Here is a 17,736-nt window from a genome sequence, read left to right as displayed (position 1 = left end):
TAGATGTTGGCTACCTTGTCTTCTATATTTCCTCAAGATGATCCCACGCTGCTTCAGTAATGCTGAGGTCCGGGCTCTGTGGAGATCGATCAATGACCAGAGGAACACGGATCAATGATCAGTGTCAGAGGAACACAAATCAATGATCCGTGTTCCTCTTTGTGTTTTTCTGTCCGAGTTATACTGCACTGCCAGTGTGTTTCAGTTCAATTCAATTGTATTTCTGTATCAAATCACCACAACAGTTGCTCCAAAGAGCTTTAATGTTTGGGATCATTGTCGTGCTGAAAGAAGCCAGACATTGTCCAGATAATATTGCATCGTGGCTCAAAATATTTTCCGTTTTCATAATTCCACCAGTTTGGTCTGGATCGACAACAACACTGACTGAAATCAAGCACTAAGCCATGACAGCTCCTCCACAGTTTTACAGATGGCTGTAGATCAGGGGTGGGCAACTCCAGGCTTCGAGGGCCGGTGTCCCTGCAGGTTTTAGATGTGTCCTTGAACCAACACCGCTGATTTAAATGGCTAAATTAGCTCCCTAACATGTCCTGAAGTTCTCCAGAGGCCTTGTAACAAACTAATCATGTGATTCAAGTGTGTTGACCCAAGGTGAGATCTAAAACCTGCAGGACACCGGCCCTCGAGGCCTGGAATTGCCCACCCCTGCTGTAGATGCTCAACATTGTACCTTTCTCCTGACCTCTGAAGATAACTTGAACCAAAAATTTCAAATCTGAATCATTACTAAGACCTGCTGCCACTGATTTTCAGTCCAGTTCTGGTGCAATATGGCAGACCTGAACCGTTTTCCCCTGTTTCCCTTCCTTAAGAATGGCTTCTTGTTAGCTACACTTCCGCTAAGATCATTTCAGTGAAGAGTAGATGGATTCACTGAACGGCCAGATGCATCTCTCAGGTCAGGTCTTTGCTGGATTTGTTCCTTATTTCTTAACAGCATGACTTTAACATAACGTTCATCTGCTTTCAGTAGTTTTTTTAAGCCTGACACTTATTTAGTCCTCCACTTTGTCAGTTTCCTCAAATTTTTTAAGGACACAAAGCACACTGTATATACACCAATATCTGCCAAGGTTTCAGCTGAGAATCACATCATTGGTGCAAAAATACTATTTTCTACCAGTCAGACTGTTATTTTGGGCATAATTCATGGATTCAGCAAAAGAAATGGAAACATGATTGACAGTTTTTGCAACAGGCTGCTAGTAACAAAGTGCCTAAAGACACCTTTTAAATTTGGTTCTTTGCTAAGTCGTCTGCTATCTGTAGATACAACACTGGTTCTTCCCTTGAGCTAGGTGCCTTTTTTATGCTTGAATTATTCATAGGTCAGTGTTCAGTGGCTTGATGAAAAGCAAACAAACAAAACACATTCTTCTGAAACTTGCACTGGACTGAACTGAACATGAGTGAAAAAACAGCCAATGGCCAAAGAAAAAACTTTGAAAGATCTTCAGATAGCCTGGAGAACTATCTCAGTTATTCGCAAGACCACTTTAAAAAACTGCAGCAACGTCTATCTCCTTGGAAGCAAAATATAAAGAAATAAGGGTGGCTGAAGACTTTTGCACAGTACTGGAGAACATCTTTAAGGTTTCTTGCACCATTGCCATAAAATGTTCACTTTTTTACCCTGTTTAATCTGATGTGGTAAGATGATAGAGTGCAAAAAAAAAAAGCAGCTGACAATATTTTGTGATGAATAAAGAAAATGCATGAAGAAAAATGCTGATTGTTGTTACATTCATTGTGATATTCTTTGGTAAATATCATCCTTTGGGATTATTTCATCAATTAACTTCATGCTAATCAATAAAAGTGCTCTCTAGATTCTTCACCCCTCCTTTTTCTTTTCTTTGTGTGTGTTATGACCCAGCTCAGGAAATGCAAAGTGGCCCTGTTTACCATCTGTTCCGTGTGTCCTATTCAGAAAAAGAATTAAAAAAAACAAACCTTCATGTTCAACCGTGTCAGCCTTTTTTTCATATGCGCATGCTCTGCTGCACACAAGTCTTGGATGATAAAATTAACAATAAACAAACAAACACTCCGTTTGAGATAAAGCAAGTCAAGTTCACAACTTCTGTTTAATTTATGAAAGTAACAGCTGTAGAGGCTGAGCCACGAGGCACACTGCTAGGTATTTGTTAACTGTTGGCATGCACTTGCCTGGAATAATGCATAAAGCGAGCTGGGGAAAAGAAAATATCATTAAGAAAGAATTTTGCAGCATTTTAGTTTTGGTAAGAATTCAATCATTGCCAAGCCATTGGGGTCATTTTATAAAACAGGCACTGGCATGTCTTTAACTCTCTATGGAGCCACTGCCAGCATGCATATTTGAGCGCCAGCAGAGAGCCTGCTGCTGTTCAAAGGAGCATATTCATCCGTGTCCAAGGAAGACAGCATACATGAAAATGTGGCCTGCCTAAACTGACTTAGGATTAGAAGCTCTGGCAAGGCAAACCTGTGCTTTAGCTACTGAATTTTGCAGTAATAGTTGCAGCAAGCCCCTTCGTGACACGTGGACAGTGATTAAATGTACTCTCCAACCACAGCAAAGCAATAAAATTATATGGAAAAATGGTTGGAGCTTGCAACCAACACCTATTTATTATATTACAGCTATTTTATGTATATGTGCAAGCTTTTAGAGCTTTTTTTTTTTTTCAAATTTGCTATTTCCACTGTAATATATGTGTCTACCAGTAAAGAAGCTTGTCCCTAGTTTGCCACCACAGCCTAAGGTAACAATAGACCAGACCTGAGGTAATGGGTGAACTGCATGTGGTGTGGCTCGCAGCGTAGAGTGACCAGATAGGACGAGATGTCCTATACTGCCATGACTCTCTTATCTCAACAACAAATTGGACTCAGTCTCTTCTTTTCTGAGGCAAAGTTGACTCTGTGACTGTGTTTTTGTTCCACTTGTTATCTCGTGGCAGGTCAGTTTCATCCAAATGGAAACTGCACAGCAGGACTGTGGAGAAGAAAATCCTGGTGAGGGAGGGAGAGAGCACATGTACGTATGTGTGACCGGGATGACATCACATTCGCTTTCTCGCCCTCCGCTTCACCCTTTTGCTTGCTTTTAATTCAGGTTCTGGGGGCAAAAACAGAAGTGACTGTGGGAGAATGAAGAAATTGGAAATTCTGAAATACTCCAGAGGAGGTACAAGCTGATAAATCTTTTTTCGCCTCAAGCCACAAAAGGGATGGACACTGCTTACTGCATTTTTTTACATTTTTTTTAAAGCTTTCTTTGTTTTCTTTTTTTATATTCCATTACATGAACTCTGGTGATGCACGGTGTTGGACCAAAAAGAAAAAAAATTGTTAAGGAATTTTTAATCAGCTTTTGATGCAATATGAAAAACTCAGCGGTATAAATTAATAATTATGGGTTTGTAGATTTTGTTTATTTGACAGCACAAATTTCTATGAAAATTTGACCCCAAAGGCAGGAAAAAAGCATCATCTCGTGGTTATATTACATTGCCAAGCAGTCAAGTTGCATTTTATATCAATATCTGCCAGGCTTACACAGTAAGCTGAGTATGTTGCAAATACTCAAAAGACATTAAATCAAACAAATTAAGTGTGTTTATGTCTGACCAGTAAAAATGATTATGATAGAACACAAATCTGTGTACAGTTTCCAGATGAGCACCCAAGTCAGTAAATATGAAATATTGTCACAATCTTCCCTTCTGTCCTTGAGTTGTGCCAGTGAATAATAGAAAAAGTCTTTTTTGCAGAAGGTATTGTGCTCACCAGGGATGGAGAAATGGTGGGACGTGGGATGTGGGACAGACAGGAAAAATAAAGTATCTCGGCATGTCTGCCACCACTGGGGAGGCAAAAATAAATAATACAAACACAGAAATGTACAAAAGTGAAAACAGGACTGCTAATACAATTTTTGCCTGGTATTCACTGCCCGGTTCTACTCCAGTCAAACCTGTAGATGGCTACACTGCCTGTGCCTTCAACTGCTGAATTAGTCAAGTTTGGGGAGCTTTTCGTGCCCTTGCCAAACTTAGTGTTCAAGTCCCGTGGTGCTCTTTAGGTATGAATCATGGGCCCTGACCAAATTTGAGAACAACAAATTGGATAGAGCCTGCACTCGCATGCTTCGTGCCACCCTAAACCACCTACATGCACCTCTGTCATGGCCTGAAGATCTCAAGCATCATCCTCAAGCATCATCTTGCTCTTGTTGGCCATGTGATGCATAAAGATCTGATGGTATCACTGCGATGATTTACATGCAATCTGTAGAATGAGACTATATGCGGGTAACAAAACATGCAACTCATTCATTCAAGCAACTACGTTACCAAGGATACCAAAGTTACATAATTTATGCACAAAATTTCAGGATACACTGTCTAATGAATATTTAAACATTTCTGGCTGTACTGCCGTGGCTGCCCAACCAGCCAACATGCTGGCATCACTTTAACAATAAAGTGCGCCCTATGTTTTAAACAGTTTTAATGAAGCTGGTATTTTATTGTCAAGTATATGGGATGTGAATGTAAAATGCTTTGGTAAAGACTTAAAGGGAAAAGATTAGAAACCTGAAAGAAAACGCTGCCAAGAAATCTTGTGCACTGACTCATCTGTCTTTTGTCTAAACACAAGTAATGTCCTCAACGTCATCTCCGACTAAGAACTGATGGATTTTTGGGGCTTCTTTTTGTCTCTGACCTCTTTCACTCATACACAATAATAACAATCTCTGCAAGGCCATGAATAGTTAATACACTATAAAGCAGATACTGCCGAGCTACAGTGCCACTGATGAGTTTTGACAAGACTGTGACATTTAAATATTTTTACTTCCTTCTCTTCATTGTTCTGCTAAGTCTTTTTAAGTGGTACTGCATCCTCTTCTCATAATGTCCTCCATTATGAGCCAACTTCAGTTCTTTCGAAACATCCTTTTCATGTAACATCACGGCAATAAGATAATTTTTTTTTTTAATTGTGCTGAGGTGGAATAAAAAGAACAAAAAAATATAGCTGTATACATTGTGTTGTTTGGTTGTCTGCATTTTAATTTAACACCCGACTGGGCTTGGTTCAACCGATGCATACATGGAGATAGAGCAGAGAGACCTTTGAGAGGACTTGAATGTAAAAGAGACATTTTACAGGCTGATGAGTCTAAATGCTGGCTCCCGATGAGATTAGGCAGGTGGTGTTGTTATTTCGAGATTGCTTGAACGCACTACCAGACTAATTCAGGGGGGTGATTGCTCAGAGTGGGTAAATGGCAAGATGTGGGGAGTCTCAGTGTGTGTTCATCAGGGAGGCAGACACAGACATATATATTTATGCATACAAACACAGATGAGGAGTGGTTGCGTCGCTGATATTCAATCATTCCACTGCAGGAGATCGAAGGCAGAAGCAGGTGATTCCCTGATTCTTCAGCGCTTCATCAGTTCACAAACGATAAACCTAAACGCCCTCATGCTCTGTTGCTATGGCACCAAGGCTCAAAGAAAGCTCAGTACATATCTGTGAAGATTCCCAGTCAGTAGGTTATATAGTGCTAAGTCAAAGAAAGGCATGTGGTAATGTTTGTTTCTTCACCAAGAAAGTCCTGAAACATGCCCAACAAGTCTGCTCTCCTTTAACTTGCCACTTCCAATTTCCCTGTATAAAACACAAACAGGAAGAACAGAAACCATCTGCTGGTTACATTTCTGAATTTGTGCACATTTCCACCTCTGCAAGCATGTGTTTTGTGCAGTCTACTCGGGTTTGATTCAGAGCTGAAATCCTTGGCAAAGTTTTTTATAAAACAATCCCAGAAACAGCCTGAGTGAAGGCACTTCTCTTGGCAAGCGAGCCATTCTGAAACTGGAATCAAGGAGGAGGGGGACGTCATTTGGCACAAGTGCGTGGCACTTTGGTAAAGAACAGAATGTATTGTCATTCCTTCTGCCCTCCCTCTCAATCAGTTCAGAGGATGTTTGCAGGCGCCTCTTTGAAGTCTGATGATGTGCATGTTGGCGCTTTTATCATTACTCACATTATATGCACTGAGTGTGTGAGCTTCTGGTTTTGAATTCCCTTGAAGAAGCATTACAATATGAATGAGATCAATTGCACAGGAACAGACTGTGGTTGATTACCCACGGCTGATGATCAGGACAAGGGTGGAAGCAGCGTGACCAGGAGCTCCAGTGGCTTTTGTGTGTGTGTGCGCGCATGTGTGTGTGACTTGCTTAGGATTTTACTGAGAAAATCCTCCCAGGTGTGTACTCTAACAAGGATTCAGTGCTGCATTAGGAGCCATGCTGACCCAACCTCTGCTGGAACAAGCGGAGCCTGCATTACAGCTCATATGTTAGCACCACGAGCCCCAGGGGAAAACAGCCTTTGTTTTGCATTCCATTGTTTCAATGCATTCATATTCAGGGGAGCTTATAGCACAGTGACACATATTGAAATTGACTGCATGGCGCCAAACACCATATTCCTTCATTTGAAACCCTCTGAAGACATATTTATGGTCTTTTACAGAGATGAGCATCATTAGAAGCTGCAACATTTTCCCCAGGTTGTTGCTATGGTGTTTTGCAGAACAAATATATTTGTACAAGCTTAACTGGAGCCTTTTTTCTAAGATTAAAGATTCATTTTAATTATCGCTGTGCAGCATGAGGTTATAAGCTTAAATGAGTAAATTTAGTTTCCTTAGTTAACTTAAGAAATGTTCCTGAATTTTCTCTGACAGTGTTTATCTGCTCTACCTCAGCTCCACTGATGTAAACAGCGATGTGTAAAATTTGCCTCCTTTATTTTTTTTTTCCAGTATGCAAGCTGCAATAACATCAGTACATCCTTGTTTTATAAATGGTAATCCCATTTCTGAATCCAGCATAATTTCCTTTTCCACAAACGCTATTTTCATCTCCATTTTATTCATTTGTCTATCCTTAGCCACATCCACAAGATTCAGAAATATCTATGTGGCATTTTCATTAGTCCGACAAATTGTGCATTGCTGAAAGGCCTGCAGTGGAAAGTGTTTCTGGACAGCTGATTGCCTCTTAGTTTCCATTTGTGCTGTGGCTGTTTTTGAGAGGTTCGCACAGCCCAAGGAAATGTTAAATTAGCATATTGCTGCTGTTTAGTAAGGAGCACATTATAACTAAATTGTGTCAAATGCAATGGCAGATTCGAACATAATCTTTCATTGCTCAATAAAATCTCTAAAGCTCAACAAAGGTTTATATGGAAAAGAAGCTTTTTTTGTGCTACTGTCAGAAATGGCAAGAAACGTGTTGATTTCAGTCTTGGTGTCTCCTCAAACAGACTGCTGGAACACAAGGAACAATGCAACAGTTCATTATGTGTCAGTGTCAGATGACTTCTTGCCCACTGTCTCCCATAGTTTGTGTTTTTTGTGCTTGTCATTGGTGGTCTCTTTATTTTTCTTCTTCTTTCCTTCAACCTCTGATGGCACCCTTATAGAGCTCTCTGCTCTGATGAAAAGGGAGTTCTTCCTCCCGACTGTCGCCAAGTGCATCATAGAGGAGTCACTCTCTCTCCAGGGTCTATACTTATATATAAATGTAAATGAAACTGAATAGATTCAAAGTGACTTGAACATCAAAGCACAAAGAGAGTGCTGTATCTTAACAGTCTGGAGGGGATAGTAAGCAAAGGGGATACTAAGTGCTGTTTGATGTTCAGCTACACACCAGGCAAAATGACTCATTTTTTGTTACTGAGAGAGTATGCAACACTAGCTTTCCATGAGCATACAAAGAAATTAAAACACCCACATGAGACCAATAAACAGAGCACAAGAAGAGAAACGTATGACAATCCTGACAACCCTCTCTGCCCTGTTTTCTCTATCGAAAGATATAACTATATAAATAGGTTCGTTTGTTGGCCATCTTGGCTTTTAATGGGCAACAGCTCAAAAAAAAAAATTCTCATTTGCTTTTTGTTACAGGTACACAGAAGAGCCAGAGGGCATCAGTCACTGCCCTACAGTGTCAAATACGCAAGACTGCAACAGAAACAAACTCTCTATTGCCTCTGAAGGACCACAATTTTGAAACTATCTGATACATATCTTTACACAGACACAAAAAAGATTACGGCCATAAGTGGCCACAAGTGCAAAACATATCTTAAGAGATATTGGAAACTAAAACAGCAGGACCGGAGAAAGTGAGCAAAGATCTTTGCCACAGCAGGCGATACAACTTAACCTAACAAAAAGTATGAGCCATATAGGCAGTTTTCCAGGCAGCTGAGCACACACATCTCCACAAATATACTGGCTGTTCGACTGACTCAGGCTGGTTGACTATTGTAACCACGTCTCCCAAGCCTACTATGTGCAGTCACCCAGAAGGGGCTATTACTTTGTAAGAGCCCTGTTTTATGAATGCTTATGTGTACAAGTTAATAAAAGCAGTAAAAACTGGAACACGTCTACAATATATATGCTAATTTAACATTTCCTTGGGCTGTGTAAAACTTCCATATTACCATACCTGGTAATTGCTTAATAAAAGCTAAGGGATTTGGGCTGATCAACACCTCACTGTGATGTCATAATAATATATCGCAACCTGCTGTGAATTATTTCTTAACATTTGCTGGCAAACTTTAAGAAAATTTGTGTTTAGACTGTTGTCTACCATGGTCTTGTGCTTTTCATAGCCACAGCTGGTCCACGCCAACTCCACTTTCCACAGCCCACTTCTCACTTAAAATGTACTCTTGGGCTTCAGCACTTAGCAACATGTTCACTCTACTAACCCAGGAAAGCTGAATATCCCCTAAATTACAGAAGAACAAATAAAGAGGTGAACTTAAAATGTAGTGCATATTCTGCACAGGAAACCACCAATTGTTGCGCTCTTCAGATATGACCATGAAAAATGGTTTGAGTATTTTACAACCGGAAAGCTTAGAATCTGAATCACTGCTTTGAAAGGCTCAACTAAACGTGAGATAACAAAAGAGAAAATTAGGTAGTGAATGAGTCCTTGAGGAACAAAAAAAGGGGGAATTTTCATGTTATATAGTAAGATTGCTGCTGGGAGCCGGCCAGACACCAACTATAGATCTCTCTGTATCCACTCTTTACATGGTTATATTGTTTCAGCAGTTTCTAAGTGTATCCTGCAGTGTTCATTACATTATTGATTATTCAATTAGGAAGATCACAATGTGCTGAGTGAGCAGAATCAAGAGGAGGGAGATGTCCCATTAGCTAAACTATGTGGACTCTGTGGGGTTGGACGTAGCACCGATCAGTGGAAATCGTATCAAAATAAAAGCAGTGGATGTACAGCAGAGCCTCCAACTCTGTCAGCTGAAAGTTTGCCACTGCTAACTCGACAGTCAAGCTGCTTATTGTTCACCCCTCAAATCCAGTGTTGCACACTTTAGTCATTGAAATCTCAGTTATATTTCAAAACTCCCTGCAGAAAAAAAACACTGCATTGTCTGTCAATGTACTCTCTCTACTCTAAACTACTACAACTGTTCCCACATCTTGTGTCATTTCCTTTTATCCCACACAACATATCATTAGACGTACAAAGCCTGTCAGCGGGTATGATCTCTATAAAGAGATTCTGCATGTGACTATGTAGAATCTGAGAATCTTTTTGGCCTTCTTTTATGAACTGCTGGTTGTCTGAATGCTGCTGAAATATCACAGTTGAGCAGGCCTTGGTTGCATGCTGGTAAATAGTCCATGTGAAGAGCAAAAGAGTGATGATGTGTGCCAAAATAGATCTGATAACCGCTGCCTATAATCTCATGCTGATTCAGTTTTACATTCCCTTTTTCAGTACAGCTGCATTCAGCTGTAAACAGTGACTGTCAGGTTTAATTAGAATTATGGGCCAGATATCTTCTGGCTACAGAGGAAACTTCGACGAATTGGCTGTTGTCTGTTGCAAGTCTGAGGGCTCCTAGATTGGACTTGCTTGCCAAAGCAGCCAATTGCGAACAAAGTTTCTCTAATATTAATTTCGATGTTTAAATGTTGACAAAGGGGGGAGGAGGTGAATTTTATAGAGAAAAATTTGGAAAAATTTACAAATAAATGCATTATATAGATGGAGTGGGGTGTAATATAATATACCATATAATGTAATATTTATATGGCAGTACTATACATTAAAAATGGATTATTACGTATTTTAAAAAGAAATGCTTTTAAATCATTATAGATCCATGCATATAAATGTATACATTAATATGACATGGGACTGTAGAAGATAAGGATATTTATTTATAGTACATGTACATAATTTTGATTGGATAATCAAAACATATATAAGATTAGAGATATATACGAGTTAGATAAGGGTAGGAATTAATAAGCATTTGCTTCCAAAACACCTTTTTAAATAGGAAATTGTTAACATTTTCCCCATGTGATGGATTTCACTAATTTTGTGTTCGGAAATAAAAATGTGGTTGATTTAGAACTGGAAATATTAGCAGCAACACACAATTAGCTGTTTGATAATCTGCTACATTTATCATATTGCCATGCTGATGCATGGACTATCATGCTGCTGGCCATCTGATCTGTAGTGAGAGTAGGAAGGAGGTGGAAGTATGGTCTGGATAGAAAAGGAATGAAATTCAGTAGAAGGAGAGACAAAATACATGTGAGTGAATGAGAAGAAGATCACTGAATAGATGTCCAGAGATATAGTAGATATACTGGACAAAGGAAGATGGAGGTACCAGGCAGGTAGACCACAGAGAGCAGACGGTTGGTGTAACAGAGGCAGATGATCCGCTGTGATAACGCTTAAAGAGAGAAGCCGAGTAGTAGCAAAAGACTTTTTCCAGTTTGAACGTGTACAATGTGTTAATGTTCAGTGCACAGGGCAAAGTTTGTTTTGTCCTTCATGCAGACTTAGTTAAAAAGAATGCAGTCCCAAATTTGAGAGATATGGAGTTGCTAATCTTAAGCCCATCATAAAAGTAATAAATAAAGTTAACAATTACCTAACACACTGATACAGGGTATAAATTGTCCATTGTGTGTGTGGTGTGTGTGTGCATGGATGTGTGTGTGTGTGTTTGTATGTGTACATGCATGTGACTCATTTCTCATCATCAAGACAGGAAGGAGCTGGCAGACAGAAGCCAATCAAACCTTCATCACAGCCCACTGATTCACAGGAAATGTATGCACAACACAATAAAGCACAGACAAGCACACAATAATCTTCAGAGCAGACTGAGCATCATCAGTCTACTTGCTGCGTGTGCATTAATAACGTGTTGAACCAGTTCAGGCCGCATGCAGGGACTCCCAAGAAATATATGCCAAACCTCTAAAGTGTTACCTTATTGCTTAACGTAGTATCAGCCTACGGTGCTTGTGAATATGATATAAATACCAAAGAAATGGATTAAAATCTAACACATTTCATATTAAAACTTGTGTTTAAAAGCTCATTATCTCAAAAGGGATATATAAATATTAAAAGCTATATTAGTATTCTGGCTTTCACATTACAACCGTAAAATCCACTAATGTTTGCACAGTTTCAGATTTCCTGCTGTGCACGTTTGCTTTTGAGGCCTGTTTGACAGCAGCTCACACTAACAGAGTAGGTTTTGGTAAAAAATAATCAAAGGAGCTGCGTCCTCTGTGTCTCTTCTTTCCCCTCTAATAAGCCCATCGGTGTGCAGAACATTTGAAGGGAATTCCTGGAGATGTCTGTATTATGTTGGTGATAATGCAGCTTTTCTCCTGAAAGCATCAACTTAAAGGCAAGAATCTTGAAATGCTCCTTCCCCCCCTGTGCTATCATGTGCAGAAACCTTCTACTGGGAACCAATCCATCTCATTAACGCTGTTTGCTGTTAATCTGTCACTGCCAAAGCATAAATTTCTTGGCTTTGCACATCTGCCAGTTCTAGGGGATGTGCAATCTCGATAGTCCGTTGGTCCCATTGTCACGCTGATAGATTGCCAATAACTGATTCAAGTTGTGATAAACTCCAATAAGGTTATCTTCAGTTCACTTATCTCTTCCACAAACACTCATGGTCAAACAGAGAGCAGAGGTGACAATGGGAATGTTATTCCTCTGCTCTTCATCTCTGTGTATTTTCTTTAATCCTGTGATTTTAATGCAACTGCACATTAATTTTAAAGTCTGCGGAGAACATGAACAGTGTGCATACGCACATGTGCAAGGCTGCAAGTGTTAGTCATATAAAGGAAAGGCCAGCATGTAAATAAATACAATATAACTGTGTTTAATATTTAAAATAATTTACTGATTTGAAAATAGCACTGATGATAAAGCTAACAAAATATCATCTTGACATTATTCATCCTTTAGATCTCTGTCCTGCAGTTTAAAGCCATAATTCAAAATGTCCAGCGTGGTGGGTGTTGCATGGCAAAAGATCCCAGCTGTGTAGCTTAATTGAGATTCACGGTGCTATTTAGTGCACCATATGTGGATTTGTGTGTTTGTCTCCAGAGTCTGCACCGTTATCAGTCACGGTCATCTACGTGGGCCTGTGTCAGTGTAATTGTAAGACATAATTATCATCATTATCGATTTGAGATTTCAATAAAAGCAGCTGCTCGATAGATCATCGATAGATCAATAGATAGACAGATGTGCAAAGACATCAGTGTCGAAGTCAAACACGGTGAACTGGCACTTTACTGAATAGGTCTCAATTCCGTTGCAGATAATCGTTCCCACATTGTCATCAGCAATCTTAATTAGCATCCCAGTGCTCCCTGTTCTGGCCATTAAATTCTGCTCAAATCCAGTTCTACAGCTCATCAGTTACACCTTAATGTCTTCTGTTATCGTGCGACTTTTCTCTTCCAAAGACAAAAATAGATTTCAATGTACAGTGCATTTCTTTTTACGTTATTCAAGCTTCACCACTTATTGCCACACAATTAACTGCAATTACCACCTCAGCTGTTGGTCTGTTGTATTAGTGTGAAAGCTCATGCACCAAACAGAAAAAAATCTTTCACATGCTTCAGTGTCCAACAACATGTGGCATATGTCATTATCACTCCTGTCTGTTTCTGAGTTGAAAGGTTGCCATTTTAATGGTTTAGAAAGGAATAGCTTTTGACCTTTTAGGTAGAAAATATCATCAGTTTATCATTTTATCCTACATGACACTTGCACCCTTGAGTCCAGGTGGATATTTGTGCCAAAGTTGAAAAAAAAAATCTCTCAAGGAGGCTTTCTAGCTCATTTTGTTTTCATTTTAGAATGAGTCTTGTTCAATTTTAAGCTAAAGCTAGCTGCTAATGGAGCAGGAAGTTAGCAACCTATGCTAGCTGCACCATGCAGAGTTTGAGATGCATTTTCAAAAAGGTAAGAAGTTAAAAAAAAAAATCTTTATGTTATCAGCACATATTCAAACTGCCTGCTAACCCATGTGATCCACGTGATGCCCCTGAATTTTATTTAATCTATATGAGTAAAAGGAAAATTCACAAGCTGTGATTAATTGCATAAAATGAAGAGCAGACTGATGTATTAAACTTCTAGTTTTGTTGGGTGAGAAATTCCTGGCATCTCATAACTGTCTTGAGTCACAATGAAAAGCTATGAGAGCTTTTCAACAGGTTGATTTTTGCTAAATGGGTCTAAAAGTGCAGAGATGATACAAACACCTATCATCCTTCGCTTGTACCGGGATTTTAAAAGTGATATTCACTTAATTAAAAATCAGTTAACCTGTCTGTTTTCAGCTTGTTCTGCTTGTGGATATATTACTGGTATTAAATATCTATAAAACTGTCACAGTTTTTGGTGCAGAAGTGAGGAAGAGACGGAGGAAGATGAAGTTCACATGGTAAGAAAATAGAGAACGAACATATTTAGGAAGGAAGAGATTCAAGGATTCAAGTAAAATGGATGGCTACTTTGGCCATGAGTCACTGCTAATAGCTGAAGTGTAGCTTTTAATGAACACATGCTGCAGTGAAACTAAGAACTAACCCAACAACAACTCTACCAACCTGAGTTTAGTGTGGAAGAAGTTGTGAAAATGTAGAGCTGAAAAAAAAAGACGAGGCTTGAGGTGAGAAGGAACAGGACAACATTTGAGTAAGATGCCAGTGTCGTTGACTCTTTCCTTCACTTTTCTTCTTCTTTAGTGAAGGGGACCAATTCTTCAAAGAAAACTGATAGGTTTGTAGCTTGAACCCATCCGCTGGAACGTTGAAGGCAATATAATTACACTGCAAAGCAAGACACAAGTAGGCAAGCTTCTTCATGTTTCTCGTGCACGGGAGAGAACCGGACAGGCACCGTTCCTTCGCTTGACCCCAGTTGCTCTCGTCCGTTCTCCCGTACCACTGTTCTTTTATTGAGGTTACATGAATATGCATAAGTTCATTAACATATGACGTCTACATACACACAAAGAGTACCTTGTGTGTGTGTGTGTGTGTGTGTGTGTGTGTGTGTGTGTGTGTGTGTGTGTGTGTGTGTGTGTGTGGACTGCTGATCAAAGGGTCAAACATCCTTGGTCAGGAAGAGGGTAGCCTCCCCCTCACCCTAGATGGTTCATCCTAGATAACACGGTGAGGAAGTCCTGCAGTTCATCTAAACAAAGAGCACTTAGACTCGAACAGACGCAACTACGTTAATCCTACCATAAAACAATAAGACACGGTATGACCTCTCATGCTCCCAAAGTGCTGTCTAATACACACAAAGTTTGCAGACTATCAAGGATCAAAACCTCTACCAATCTACAACTAATTACAAAACTCTAAGCATATATAAGTAAATATTTCTAAGCATAAATGACAATCAACAATACAAATCTAACAAAAACACTTATGTATAATGCTTCATATCTTGAGTCTAAAGGTCCAGGTAGAGTTCAAATGTCCATCCACCTCACACGAATACCTGTGAGCTCTCTACTTTTCTCCTCTAGCATACTGTTATATTTTGTAGGTCTTTAGCCACATAAGTAAAACTACAATTAGTCCTTCCCAGCCTCTGCATTCAAATATGGTGAGGGAACATTGTAAACCTCCTCCAATGTTTTTTTAATAGATTCGTTATAAGTTCATGAGAATGTTTAAAGATGTAATGTAACTGTTCTGTTCTTTATTTATGATTACATGATACTTTTTTGCATTAAATAACCTCATAGAATTACTCTCTGTACCTTTAGATCAAACAACATAGAGGCAGAGTTAACAAAATAAAGAACATATTGAAGCATTTAGCAGCTGAAGAGCCAAATACAACCCTCATGAGTTGGCAGACACCAAATCTGAGTCAGAACTCTGAAGTGTGAGGAGCAGGTGCCACTGATCCTTGAAGCAAAATCCCTACTTTTATCCAGACAAAACATTTTTTACCTCACTTGCATGGTTAGAATTGATATTTATATTGAATCTCTAAATCACAAGTCAAATTAACAACAACAACATCTGTTTAATTAAATGCTCCGTTTCCAGGTGTTTGTATTATTTTTTCCATTTTTGTTAAAACTTTGGGCTTTCAGTCAAAAGGTTTGAAAACAACATTTGATCCATTGCGAAATTTATAAGCCAACAATATTAACAAGCAAAAGCTTAAATATTGAGTACCTTGGGAGTTCGGACCTGGCTTCACCATCTGAGCCTATGGTTCAAAAGCAGCCAGCATATATGACTCCACAAAGCTTTTACAGTTCCAATACATTTTGATAACCTAAAATTAATTATTTACTGGATAACACTGCAGAAAGCAACTAAACACAAAGGTAGGTGCTGATGGAGAAGAGACCTCATCCACCCAGTGATTAGCAGGGATAAAAGACAGAGCGAGAGAACAGGTTAATAATGATGATAAAACAAACAATAAAGTGGGGGTAATCGTGGAGGTGCACAGAGGCGTAAGAGCCACCACTAAAAGAATGAAAGTGCATTAGGCAGAAACTGTACTCAAGGTTACATTCACATATCTTCGCAGTATGCAATTCAATTTTTTAATCATTTTATGAAGACCAAGTTCCATATAATTGGCGTCGTAAGAAGACAACACTACAAGAAGACCGTTTCCTCACCCTGTCAGCACTTAGAGACCGTAAGCAGTCTTCTAAAGCATTGCAGAACAATATGGCTAATGGCTCTCTACCCAGACAATCTGGAACACACTGCACACAGCCAGCCTCCAGTCTCACAGGGCCTGCCATCACTGCCCTTCACCATCAGGTCCATTTGCACTGGTCTGCAACATGTGCAGTGGAACCTGAACATCTGGAGTAACGTTTTGTTCGGCAAGGAGTCCAGATTCTGTCTATAGCAGCTGGACTGTAGGGTAGAAAAGATACTGACTGCTGCACCGATAAGGTAACAGCTTTTGCTGGAGGCAGTATAATAGTGTAGGGCGGCATCTCCCTCACTGGAAAAACAAGGCTTGTCATCATTGGAGGGAATCTCAATGCAGAGAGATATCGAAATGACATTCTGTAACCGGTGTAATCCCATATCTCCACAGTCTGGGACTGAACTCTATCCTCCAAGATGACAACACTTAAACACATAGAGAGGGGTTTATCAGAGACTACCCCCATTTGCCTGCAGTCCTGACCTCAACCTTAATGAATCCGCTTGTGGGTGCTGCTATGCCTGAGTGACCAAAACAACCACATTGGCTGATATGTGACAAATGCTGGTTGAAGAATGGGATGCCCGAGCAGCGTGTGACCAAACTGGTGACCAGCATGAGGAGGAGGTGCCAGGTTGTTGTAGTTGCGTATGGTTCTTCCACATGCTCCTCAGGCCTCTGTTTGTTAAATTGTTAAATTGCCAATATGTCTGGTTTCTTCAGACTTCAATCATCCAATCCAGTAAACGACACCAAACAACAGTCAGTATAGAATAAGCTGTTTGGCATTGGCAGAGAAGATCTGGTAAATTTTTCATAGTCTGCTGCTTAACCTACAAATGCATTTTCCTTACAAATGTGACACAATAAGTGGAAATAAACAGGATTTCCAATAGTATAAGATTTATTGCCAAGAGGCATTGTTACAAGAAGAAATAATCAACCAAGCAAATACAGATTTCCTAAGAGACAGGAAATTTATTTTTCGTTTAAATCTAGTTTTAAGGACTTTTAGTGAGGTAATCTTCTTGTCATTATTATATAATATTATACCTATAAACCTAACTGATCAGAAAAATAATTTACAGGCCATGCACTCTACACAAACACAGCAAAAAAAAATTTGTTCTGCACTCAAAATAACAGATAAGAAGAAAGGGCTCGTGGTGCTGTTTTCTCCTGATTCTGTTCACAAAGAAGAGTCTTTCATTTACAAGCAAGCGTTTTTTTCTTCGCTAGCAATGATCTGAGCACAAGAAGCAGAGCGACATGAGAAAAGATGAAAAGGCAGGATACTTTCTATCCTTCAGTGTGGTTAAAACGTTAAAATTATACACTTTAACTGTCAATTTCACAAGTGACAGATAAGGAAATATCTCTCCCTCTCTCTTTCATTTTGATAAAATTTGTTCACATAGATCGAAAAATGATGCGTGGCATGCACAAATATTTGTTTGGAAATTTCCTTGGCATCAAAAGACTAACAAAAGACAGAACAGGGAAAAACTGGAGATGCAAAGAGATTTGCTCCAAAGCAAAGGCAATATCAGTCGAAACCCTAATGAGGCCATTTGATGCG

Source organism: Mchenga conophoros, linkage group LG9, assembly GCF_057382185.1.
Source record: "Mchenga conophoros isolate Kocher_MC1m ecotype Shallow Benthic linkage group LG9, M_conophoros_male_GT1.1, whole genome shotgun sequence".
NCBI lineage: Eukaryota > Metazoa > Chordata > Actinopteri > Cichliformes > Cichlidae > Mchenga > Mchenga conophoros.
The sequence above is the reverse complement of the archived record's forward strand: the minus strand, read 5'-3'. Positions refer to the sequence as shown.